This window comes from Rhamphochromis sp. 'chilingali' (genome assembly GCF_963969265.1).
Source record: "Rhamphochromis sp. 'chilingali' genome assembly, chromosome: 3".
NCBI classification, from domain to species: domain Eukaryota; kingdom Metazoa; phylum Chordata; class Actinopteri; order Cichliformes; family Cichlidae; genus Rhamphochromis; species Rhamphochromis sp. 'chilingali'.
Genome location: NC_137931.1, coordinates 2288875 through 2299713, shown reverse-complemented (window position 1 = coordinate 2299713; position 10839 = coordinate 2288875).

The following is a 10839-nucleotide window of genomic DNA, read 5'->3' as shown; positions in this document are numbered from 1 at the left end:
AAGCACATGACTATCAATACACCATAGAAACACGAGACAAGCAACAGGGCGGGTAAAGGGTAAGAGAGAGCCGGCGTAGACAGCGCATCCGGTCCTGCAGCATCTGTGCTGGTCCAGTTGACTGCTATCATCCCCGGTAGGGCACAAGCATCGAAGGCGTTGGAAAGGGAGGGGGATGAGTGAGTGCTTATCAGTGTAAGTGTATGTGTGTGCGTGTCCATAGTTTAGCTGAGACAGTGTCCTTCGGCCTATCAGGCTAAGTAAACAGTCCTCCAGCCAATCCAGGTGTCCTTCATGGGATGGGAAGAATAGTCATCACACAGTCGTTATCAGGGAGTTGTTTTGGTGGGCTCCAGCCTTGGGCCTGCAGCTGGCGCCGTGGTGTCCAAATGTTGAATATTGTTGATTTCTCCTTTGTGAGCAGCTCGAATTCTAGCACTCCGAGGCTGGTCTCTCGATCTCCCGTTGGAGAGCCGCGAGCCTCCCCATGATGGTATCAAACTTCTGTTCCATGGTGTTGTCAGTCTTTTGATTCTGAGACTTCACAACTGCAGTGATCCGTTCCGCGATGTTTTCCAGCTGTCGCTCAAGGGTGTCATTTTGAGCAGGCCTCTCTCTGATGTTTCCCCTCATACGCTCAATGGTGTTGTTTTGAGCCTTCACAGCAGCTGTAAGCGTCTCCAAGGTGTTGACCATATTACGTTCGTTGTGAGAGGTCGCACCTCGTCCCGTCGCTTCGAATCCAGCGGGCAGCCATGTGGGGGTTTGAACAGCCGGTTCCGCTTTCTTATTTCTCTGATAAAGCAGGGCTAGGCCAACGCCGATCAGCATGAACCCTGTTATCATGGTTCCGAATAGGTAGATATCTTCAGCGTCCTTGATCGACAGTCCCGCCAGGCACACGGTCCTCCAGTTCTGCCACCCGTCCATCGTGTAACCGGCAGGGAAAGTCCCTCCAGGGCACTCAGGCTCTCCCGAGCCCAGACTTCTCGTTGAGAAAAGGGTGTCAAAAGCATTCAGAGACCAGTTGATCAAATCCATAATTCTCTTTTAGGTTTAGAGAACGACAGTGAGAGACTGTTCAAGGGAAAGTAATGCACGCAAGACAAGACAAGGACATAGAGGCGAAGCAGGGAAGATAAGGGTGAGGAGGAGAGGAGAAAGTGCGACCGCCTGCACTGAGAGCTCAAGAAGAATTGTGTTATTATTATAAAATAGATTATATAATCCTTAATATTTTCTACATTTCAAATGTGAATGTGTTAATTATGAATCATCCATAGGCAGATTATTGCTGTTTTACTGTACACCTGGGACCTAATCTTATCTTATATGTAACTAGCTGAATGATGGCAAAAGTGAGATGAAGACTGAAATGAGGATATTTGGATATTCTGCTAACACTTCCCAGTCATTCTCTGAGTGGTAGTGAAACTGTATTTTTTTTTTAAGTACAAGACAAATATATAAATCTTTGCCTTTGGCTTGAATAAATCTTGAATAAATCTTGAATAAATTGAAAATCACTAATAGTTGATCTGTGCTACACATCATTAACTTTGAGGATTTGTTGTTTTCTAGTTTTAGAATACTATTTACTGAGACGACTTCAGACAACCTTTTACTTTTTTACATTTTAATACAAATATCTTTAAAGTAGGCCAGAACCATCTGGAACAGACTTTTTGGTCCAGATATCCATAAGTACCTTCAGATGGCAGGAACAAAAATCACCAAAGACACATTGTCACACTGTGCTAGCTAAAGGTACACCTGCTGTATTTCCCAAGGAGAGAAAAGAGTAAGAGATAACTTAAATCAGAGATAGAGAAAGGTGTGAGAAAGAGAAGAGAGGAAAGTGAGGGGATATATTTGGACATAAGGACTGCCAGCAGCATTTGTGCTCTCTGTGCAGGACCATCAAGTTCTTCTACACCAAACCCACTCATCCATGGACCTTGCTTTGTATACTGGTGTACAGTAATGCTCGAACAGGAAGGGCCCATCAACAACATTGGAATGTCATTTGGACTGGGGGGGACATACTCAGATGGTATCAGAGAGCGCGAGAGAGAGAGAAGTAGTCAGAACTGAAGAAATTGTACCACCAGAATAGCTACAAGTGCCTTGGAACCCACACACAAAGTAACTCCACCAGAGTGCCTATTTCGGGTCACTTTTGCCGGTCCAAGCCCGGGTAAAGCAGCAGGGTTGGAATTGTGACATTAAAAAATCCCAATAATTGCTAAAAGAAATTTAATTTGTAGTTCTAAATAAATTCTAAATGCATTTAGGACGTTTTTTACTCACTTTATGTCTCTTCCACGATGTTATTTCTCTCTCCAACAACGTAGGTTACAATTAGATTAGCATGATCAATTATGCAAATTAGGCGATGACGTCATTTAGCGACTTTTAGGACAACCAATAGCGATTTTCCTTACTGAGGAGTTGGCAACACTGCTGAGGGCGCATTCGTAGACCAATTATGTCACAGTGACGCGCCGAAGGCTGTCCAAATTCATAGACTCCTCCGAATGCAGCCGACAAATGCATCCTCCTTTTCCCTGAATTTGAAGGATGGGTCGGGTGTGTCCTTTCGTGGCCCACCATATCCCAGAATTCATAGCCAAACTCCAGTTTCCAGCAATGGCGGCTGCTACTAAGTTTTAAAATTACTCTTGAAAGAAATCTCCGTCCCGGGTTTCTCCATGGATCGGGTTTCCTCCAAGGCGTGAGCACCGATAAGCAGAGTTCTGTATAAAATTAATTATTCAAAGTAAGCTCAGGTATGCCGTTCAGCAGGTTAGTTACAGCGCCGGGAGTAGCTTGGGAGAACAAAATGACACAGAAACTGCTTCAGGTTGCTCTTCCAAAATCAACTCAAAGGTTTATTCAGTATACAACAGTTTATATAGAGGAAAAAAAAAGGTTCGTGTGTCAGCAGATTCTCAGTTCAGACCGGTACAGACCAAATAAGGAAACGTCTTCCTGCCTTCTGAGCAAAGAAGTATCCTGTGTGTAGTTTATCAGTTCAGCTACAATTTATGATCATTCCAGCAAAATACACTCCTAGACATAGAATACAGAGTTCTTTCATTAGTGAATTCTGAAACAAACCACCTGGCCTTTAACAAGCTCTTTTCTAAAGGATAAGGAAGGGAGGATGGGAGTAAGGAAGTGATCTCTGTGGTGTTTTCAACCTTGAGGTACCATCCTGTGATTCTTACACATTAATACATGGGTCAGAGAGAAAGAGAAAAACAACTAGTAAATGGGCCTTATTGAGTAACAGTTTTCCTGTATAATATCACAATAAAACAATATCCTGTAAATGCTACCATGGTATCAAAATATCACAACAGTTCCCTCCTTTTATCATGAAATGATAACATAGTATAAAGACAGAATGTAATAACATAATATAAAGACAAATCATAAACTTAAAACAAATCATAAATGTAACTGGTCCTTCGAGCAAGCTTAATATCAAAATTCTGAGAGCGTATACATGGTATCACACAACAGACAATAATTATCGAAAACATGCGGCAACGGTTACAAAGGCTACAATTAGTTCCTTCCATCTTCCAAACGTGTCCTGTAGCCACTTATGTAGCCACTGACCGTGACCTGTATTGGCAATTAGTTCTATCTTCAATGCTTCAAGTCTATTCATAGCTTGTGTGAATGAACCGTTAGGGGCGGTGTTATTGGGAATGAAAGTACAGCATACATCAACGGTCACTAGACCACAGGTACCGGTCCAATTAACAGGTAAGGCTAATCTAAGGGTATTATTGCACAACCAATAACCGTTAGAGATTGCTCTAGTTAGGCGCGTGACTATGTGTGATTTAACTAACTCCCCCCAGTCAGTATCATTTAATACACCTTCTGGGGGAACAATGATCGATTCTCCGCTCGAACTTGAACTGTGTGTGTGTTCCTCCAGATATGATACAACTTCAGCCACAGAGACAGCTAGCCATGTCTCATTACAGCGTGCACCTGGGGAGTCAGAGAAAAATGTATAGTTATCCTTTGTATAATCTATGTGTGTGTCTGGGCCAGTTAACTTTAGTCTGCGCAGACATATCATACTAGTATTAAAATGGAGAGGGATCTGTCCTAGGGGTAGTGAGGGCTTTAACCTATTCTTGGGGCGTTTCATTGGGGCGCAGGTCCCTGCCGTGTCATTAGATAACTTCAATAATTCGCCTAATGGAGTCTCAGGGTTAGTTGGTGTGTGTGTGTGTCTAAGTAAGCAGTCGAGAGTCAGAGTCAACTGTAAAGTGTCTTTAAGGAGAGCATTATCTCCGCCGATTTTCTCTAGTCCCTCAGTGAGGGGGAAACCGGATATGGGGTATCCTACTATTACCTGTTCTGGGTTACCCTTTGAACAGACATAACAGTTACTGTTTCCTAAATCACGAGCGGCTGTTCTGGCATTTTCATACCAGGCGTTAGCTCCTGCTCTAGAGGGCGCATAAAATGGTTTATTAGTGGCGTCTATGTTGCCATTTACTGATTTTAGGGAACGTAAGGAGCGTACTAGGTTGGTGTCTTGCCAAATGGAGCATGAGGTATTGTCAGCAAGATACGACCTGCAGAAATGTGAACATGGTTGCAGTCTACAATACAAAATAGCAAAGAAAAATCCTAAAGTTAATGCGATAGATATGATAAATAACCTAAATATATAAGAAAAACAGTTCTTCAGTCGTCTTCTGGCCTGGTCCCAGGTTCGAGAGACATAGAATAAGCGTCGTATGATGACAATGGGCATTTCATTTTCTCCATTATCAGGATGGAATGAGTCTAGCTTTATCAGATTAGACATCATGTGGTACTCTCGGCTTTCTGTTCCTGCTGGATGTTTGAGTACCTTGTTGTTGTTCAGGTGAAGCATCAAAGAGCTCTCTGAGTCTTGGCTCTTTCAGGTGTTGTGTGTTAATCAGTGATTGCGTGTGTGTAGGTGTATTGGATCCGGGCGCTGGCTCGCCGGAGATGTCATCTACCCGTTGTGTGTTTATTTGTTTTGGTTCCGGGCGTTGGCCCGCCGGAGACGTCGTCTGCTTGATCCGACACCTGAGATGGTCTGGTTGGGCTGGTCTTAACCCTGCTGGCATGAATCCACTGAGGTTGTCCGTCTGTGAGGATGCTGGTTCTTCGTCACTGCCAGTACAGTCTGGGGGCTGGAAAACGCGCGGCCTCCCTGAGTGTCCTTGGTTTTAGCGACTTCACCAACACCGCATCTCCTTGTCTCCACTGGTGGAACTGTGGAGGGGAGAGGCTGAGAGAGACAAACTTTCTGATAGTTATTATTCAGTGTTTCTACCAGATTGTGAACATAGTCGGACAATGCAATATACATCACCTTCTACTAGCGGTGCCCCTCTGGAAGCTGACCATGGTGTTGGAAATAGTCTTATTTCAAATGGAGATAATTTGGTTGCTGCAGATGGAGTCATAATGTATGAAATGGAAAATCTGGTTGTGGTAAATGCTGATGTTTCGCTTTTGGTATTTTATTATTTTTTGGTTTTACAGGTAATTTCGATTTTTTATCGGACCTGTCTGTGGTCTTTGAATTATTCTGACCCATGTTCAGTGATTTCCAGAGGGGTTTACACGCTTGAAGGATTTATGTTAGTATTTTGCTGCGGCACAGCTGAGGTTACTTTAAATCTTATCGCTAGCTAGCAATTTTTGTTTGGGTGAGCAATTTCTCACTTAACGAGCAACTTCTCGCAATACAACAGGCAATCTCCTGTGTCTTTCTGCTTTTAATTTACTTTATTCGGGGACTAAGGAAGTCGTCAGTGTATCTCTCTGGATCACTAAGTGAAACTTCGTCAGCATATCCCGTTTCATTATAGATCAATCACTGAGAGAGGTATAATACAGTCCCATATAAATATTAAAGACGTGTATTTACCTTCGTCAGCGGATCCCACTTCTGACACCAAATTGAAAGAAATCTCCGTCCCGGGTTTCTCCATGGATCGGGTTTCCTCCAAGGCGTGAGCACCGATAAGCAGAGTTCTGTATAAAATTAATTATTCAAAGTAAGCTCAGGTATGCCGTTCAGCAGGTTAGTTACAGCGCCGGGAGTAGCTTGGGAGAACAAAATGACACAGAAACTGCTTCAGGTTGCTCTTCCAAAATCAACTCAAAGGTTTATTCAGTATACAACAGTTTATATAGAGGAAAAAAAAAGGTTCGTGTGTCAGCAGATTCTCAGTTCAGACCGGTACAGACCAAATAAGGAAACGTCTTCCTGCCTTCTGAGCAAAGAAGTATCCTGTGTGTAGTTTATCAGTTCAGCTACAATTTATGATCATTCCAGCAAAATACACTCCTAGACATAGAATACAGAGTTCTTTCATTAGTGAATTCTGAAACAAACCACCTGGCCTTTAACAAGCTCTTTTCTAAAGGATAAGGAAGGGAGGATGGGAGTAAGGAAGTGATCTCTGTGGTGTTTTCGACCTTGAGGTACCATCCTGTGATTCTTACACATTAATTCTTGGGTCACAGAGAAAGAGAAAAACAACTAGTAAATGGGCCTTATTGAGTAACAGTTTTCCTGTATAATATCACTATAAAACAATATCCTGTAAATGCTACCATGGTATCAAAATATCACAACAACTCTTATTAATCTTTCTGGGTCACAAAAGAAACTTTTAACATTTTTTCAGTGCCTGTGAATGTGGGTGTGTAAACTTCAAATATCTGCTCGGTTTAGTGATGTGCGAATAATGAACGAATCGTTCAATACTCCAGAATCACTTTACTGACACCCAACTGACTCACTGACTCATCCCTGTTGCTATTACTCAATCAATCAATCAATCAAAGCTTTATTCGCCACATGCAGGTTGCCCTGCAGTGAAATGGGACCCCCCCGACCTTACACACACAACACAGACATTACATGGGGATACAAGTCGGAGATCGGTAGCGTTACAGAAAAACACTGAAATGTACACTACAATGGGGAAAGTACAAGAGGAAAAAAGAGACCTCTACTCATGCTGTGCTTCCATGGTGGGACAGCATGAGTACAGGAAACAAAAAAAAACTCCCCTGCACAAAAAGCCATAAATGTCCACAGCACAACATTGTGAAAGACATGACAAGCCACAGGGTCGGGTGGGGGGTGAGGAGTAATCCGAAGCGAACACAGCAGCCGCCCTGCACAGCGCTACCATTCCAGCGCGGCACACAGACCCGCCATGTTCCCCCGCAGGAAACAAGCATCGAAGGCGTTTGGAAAGGGAGGGGGATGAGTGTGTGCTCATCAGTGTAAGTGTATATGTGTGTGCGTGTCCATAGTTCAGCTGAGACAGTGTCCTTCACCCTGCCAGGCTAAGTAAACAGTTTACCAGCCAACCCAGGTGGCCTTGCATGGAATGTGAAGGAACAGACTCAACACAGTCGTTATCAGGGAGTTTTTGTTCAGCTTGAGCCCACAGCTGGCACCGAAGGGGTAGCCGCATTATAATGGTGGTTTTTCTTTTACAAACAACTCATGAGAATTTCAAGCTGTTTTTAACACTCCGACACTGGTCTCTCAATCTCCCGTTGGATAGCTGCGAGTTTCTCCATGATGTTATTTACCTTCAATTCCGTGGTCTTTTCACACTTTTGCTCACATAGCAGATTCTGAGACCTCACGACCGCAGCCAACTGATCCGCGATGTAATCCAGCTTCCGCCCAGAGGTGTTGTTCCGAGTGGACTCTTCCCTGATGTAATCCAATATACGCTCAGAGGTGTTATTCTGAGCCTTCACTGCAGCCGTTAGCGCCTCCAAGCTCTTAACCTGCTGCATTCAGTGAGCCCTTTCTGAGAAGCCGCACCTCGTCCCATCGTTCCAATCCCAGCGGGCAGCCTTGTGGGGGTTTGAACAGCCGGTTCCGCTTTCTTAATTCTCCGATAAGCCAGGGCCAAGCCAGCTCCGATCAGCAAGAACCCTGTTATCATGGTTCCGAATAGGTCGATATCTTCAGTGTTCTCGATCGACAGACCGCAAGCACACGACCCTCCAGGTCTGCCACCCGTCCATCGTGTATCCGGCAGGGAAAGTCCCTCCAGGGCACTCGGGCTCTCCCGAGCCCAGACTTCTCGTTGAGAAGAGGGTGTCAAAAGCATTCAGAGACCAGTTGATCAAATCCATAATTCTCTTTTAGGTTTTTAGACACAGACTGTGAGAGAGTGTTCCAGGGAAGTGAACTACACACGAGACAAGACAAGGACACAAGAGGCTAAGCAGGGAAGATAAGGTAAGGAGAAGGAGAGGAGAAAAGTGCGACCGCCTTCGCTGAGAGCCAAACAGAACAGCAAACTAATCTCATTAGTAGAAATATATCTAACTTATAATTAAAATTGGGGGGGAAGCAACAGCCAGTTTGTTAACAAAAACATTTCTGCTCTGCACTGGAGGAAAAAACCCTGAGTAGAAGCTCACATCAAGACAATAACTCCTCAGTTCACAGTAGCATCACTCTGCTAACATGCTAACAGCACATTTGAGTACTCACCCCCTCCCTCCTGGCTCACAGCTTGGTTGGCAACCAATGTTAAGGTGCATTACCGCCCCCTGGCTCACAGCTCAGAGGACATTTAGATGAGAAAATATATATTTGACACATTTGAGGAAAATACTAATAAAATAAAAATAAATGTTCCCTTTAGAAATTTTTTTGCTCTTTTTTGCTCTATAAAAATAATTGTTTTTTCTTTTCCAATCACTCATCTTAGCAGAATTTACATGAAAAGAGAAATAAAATTAAGTTTGAGTGAAAAATGTAAATTTTTTGCACTCTCTGGTCAACTGACTTAAATTACTCAAAAAATCCGATTCACTTTGGCGAGTGACTCATTCAAACTCGATTTAGTAAAAAGAATTGAATTTACCATCACTAGTCACCTGACAACTGGTAGTCACGTGGGGTCCAGAGTTTATTTTGCTTCCTGCAACTGGTCCGTCAGGTTATTGTCTCCCCAGAAACACTTCCATTGTGTTTTTTCCTATTTCCGTTGTGTTTTGTGTGCTTTTGCAGCATTTTTCTTATTGCTGGTGTTTTCTGAAGTTGCAGTCTGTTTGGCCTCTCAGGGCCACCGTAGAATTCATATTGGAAATTAAATAATTGTCTTCTACTGAATGATTCTTTGGTAAAGGAAATTAAAACAAAAATAGATGAGTATTGGAATAAGGCATGTTTTGAAAAAGTTTTTTGTAAAAATTGGGAGTTCATGAAATTTAAATTGAGGTCCCTTTTAATGAAAAGAGGAGCTGAAATAGTTAAAAATAGAAAAAAAGAAGAGTCTGAAATAATTTCTGAAATTATCGCTTTGTCTAGATCACCTGATCATTTATCTGAAGATAACCGGAACAGACTTCAAATTTTACAATTAAAATGAGATAATATATATATTTACAAGGCAAAGGCACCTTTGTGCGGTCAAGAAATAAATGGCTTGAAGAGGGAGAACAAAACTCGAGCTATTTTTTAAAATTAGAAAAGCATGACAATACACTTGGCAGCATGACTAAACTTTGTTCAGATGGGGTCATCACACACGACCTCAAGTGATTTCCAAGACTTGTGAACTTTTTTATAAAACTTTTTATAAATCTAATTTTTCTACAGAAGCCATGGAAAAATTCTATAATTTCTTAGGTAATATTAAAACAATTAGTGACAATAATAACTGTGTGTGATGCCCCCATCACAACACTAGATATTGAATGTGCTATTAATAAAATTAAACCTAATAAGAGTCCAGGGAGTGACGGGTTGACTTCTGAATTTTACAAATTATTTTCAAAGAACTTATCACGCTTTTTACATAAAGTATATATTGAAAGCATTGATAATGAAAAGCTCCCTCCTTCCTTGACTCAGGGACTAATTACTTGGATTCCTAACCCTCAAAAAGATGCCCTTTTGATAGAAAATTGGACATATTTCACTACTGAATAATGAATATAAAATAATTGCTATGTGTTTGGCTAAAAAATTAAAATGTGCACTTAATGATATCATTGATGAAACACAGTCTGGTTTTATGAATGGCAGACACATAACTAACAACATAAGACTGGTAATTGATATTTTGGATCGGTTGTGGCGCCACGGCCACACCCTATCCCAAAAACTCAACAGCTCCACAATTTAACATGGCCCAGGTGTGCAGCTGGCACTGACCAAATATGAAGCTGATAAGATCAAATCCCGATGAGGAGTTTGCAAAAGTACAAGGCCTGGAAATAGCAAAAACTGAGCCAAAATGTCACATTCAGTCCAAAATGATGGACTTCCTGTTGGGTTTGTGTCAATGGTCCCACAGACTTTTTTGTTCATGTCAGCATGATACACATGTGGGTCAAATTTCATTCATGTAGCTCAAACGATGTGTTCGTAGGACTGCATTTAACAACACATAGGTGGCGCTCCAGAGCCATTTTCCAATGCTCATATGTAAAACCATTAAAATACGAAATTTGTCACCAGACCTGACACGTGTGCAACATTTCATGAGTTTTTGAGCATGTTAAAGCCCTCAAAAAGGCACTTGTTTCGCCTGAAGAAGAAGAAGATGAAAGATACAGTAGGGCCTCAGTGCTCGGGCCCTAATAATAATGATGATGATAATAATACTACTACTACTACTAATAATAATAATAATAATAAACTGAGCAGAGACAATAGTAATTAATAATAATCATCATCATCATTATGACAATGATTATTGAAAAAAACAATACCCTATACAGAGGAACTGTATAGGATTGCGTGTAGTCTGCTGAGGAGGAACAGATTTT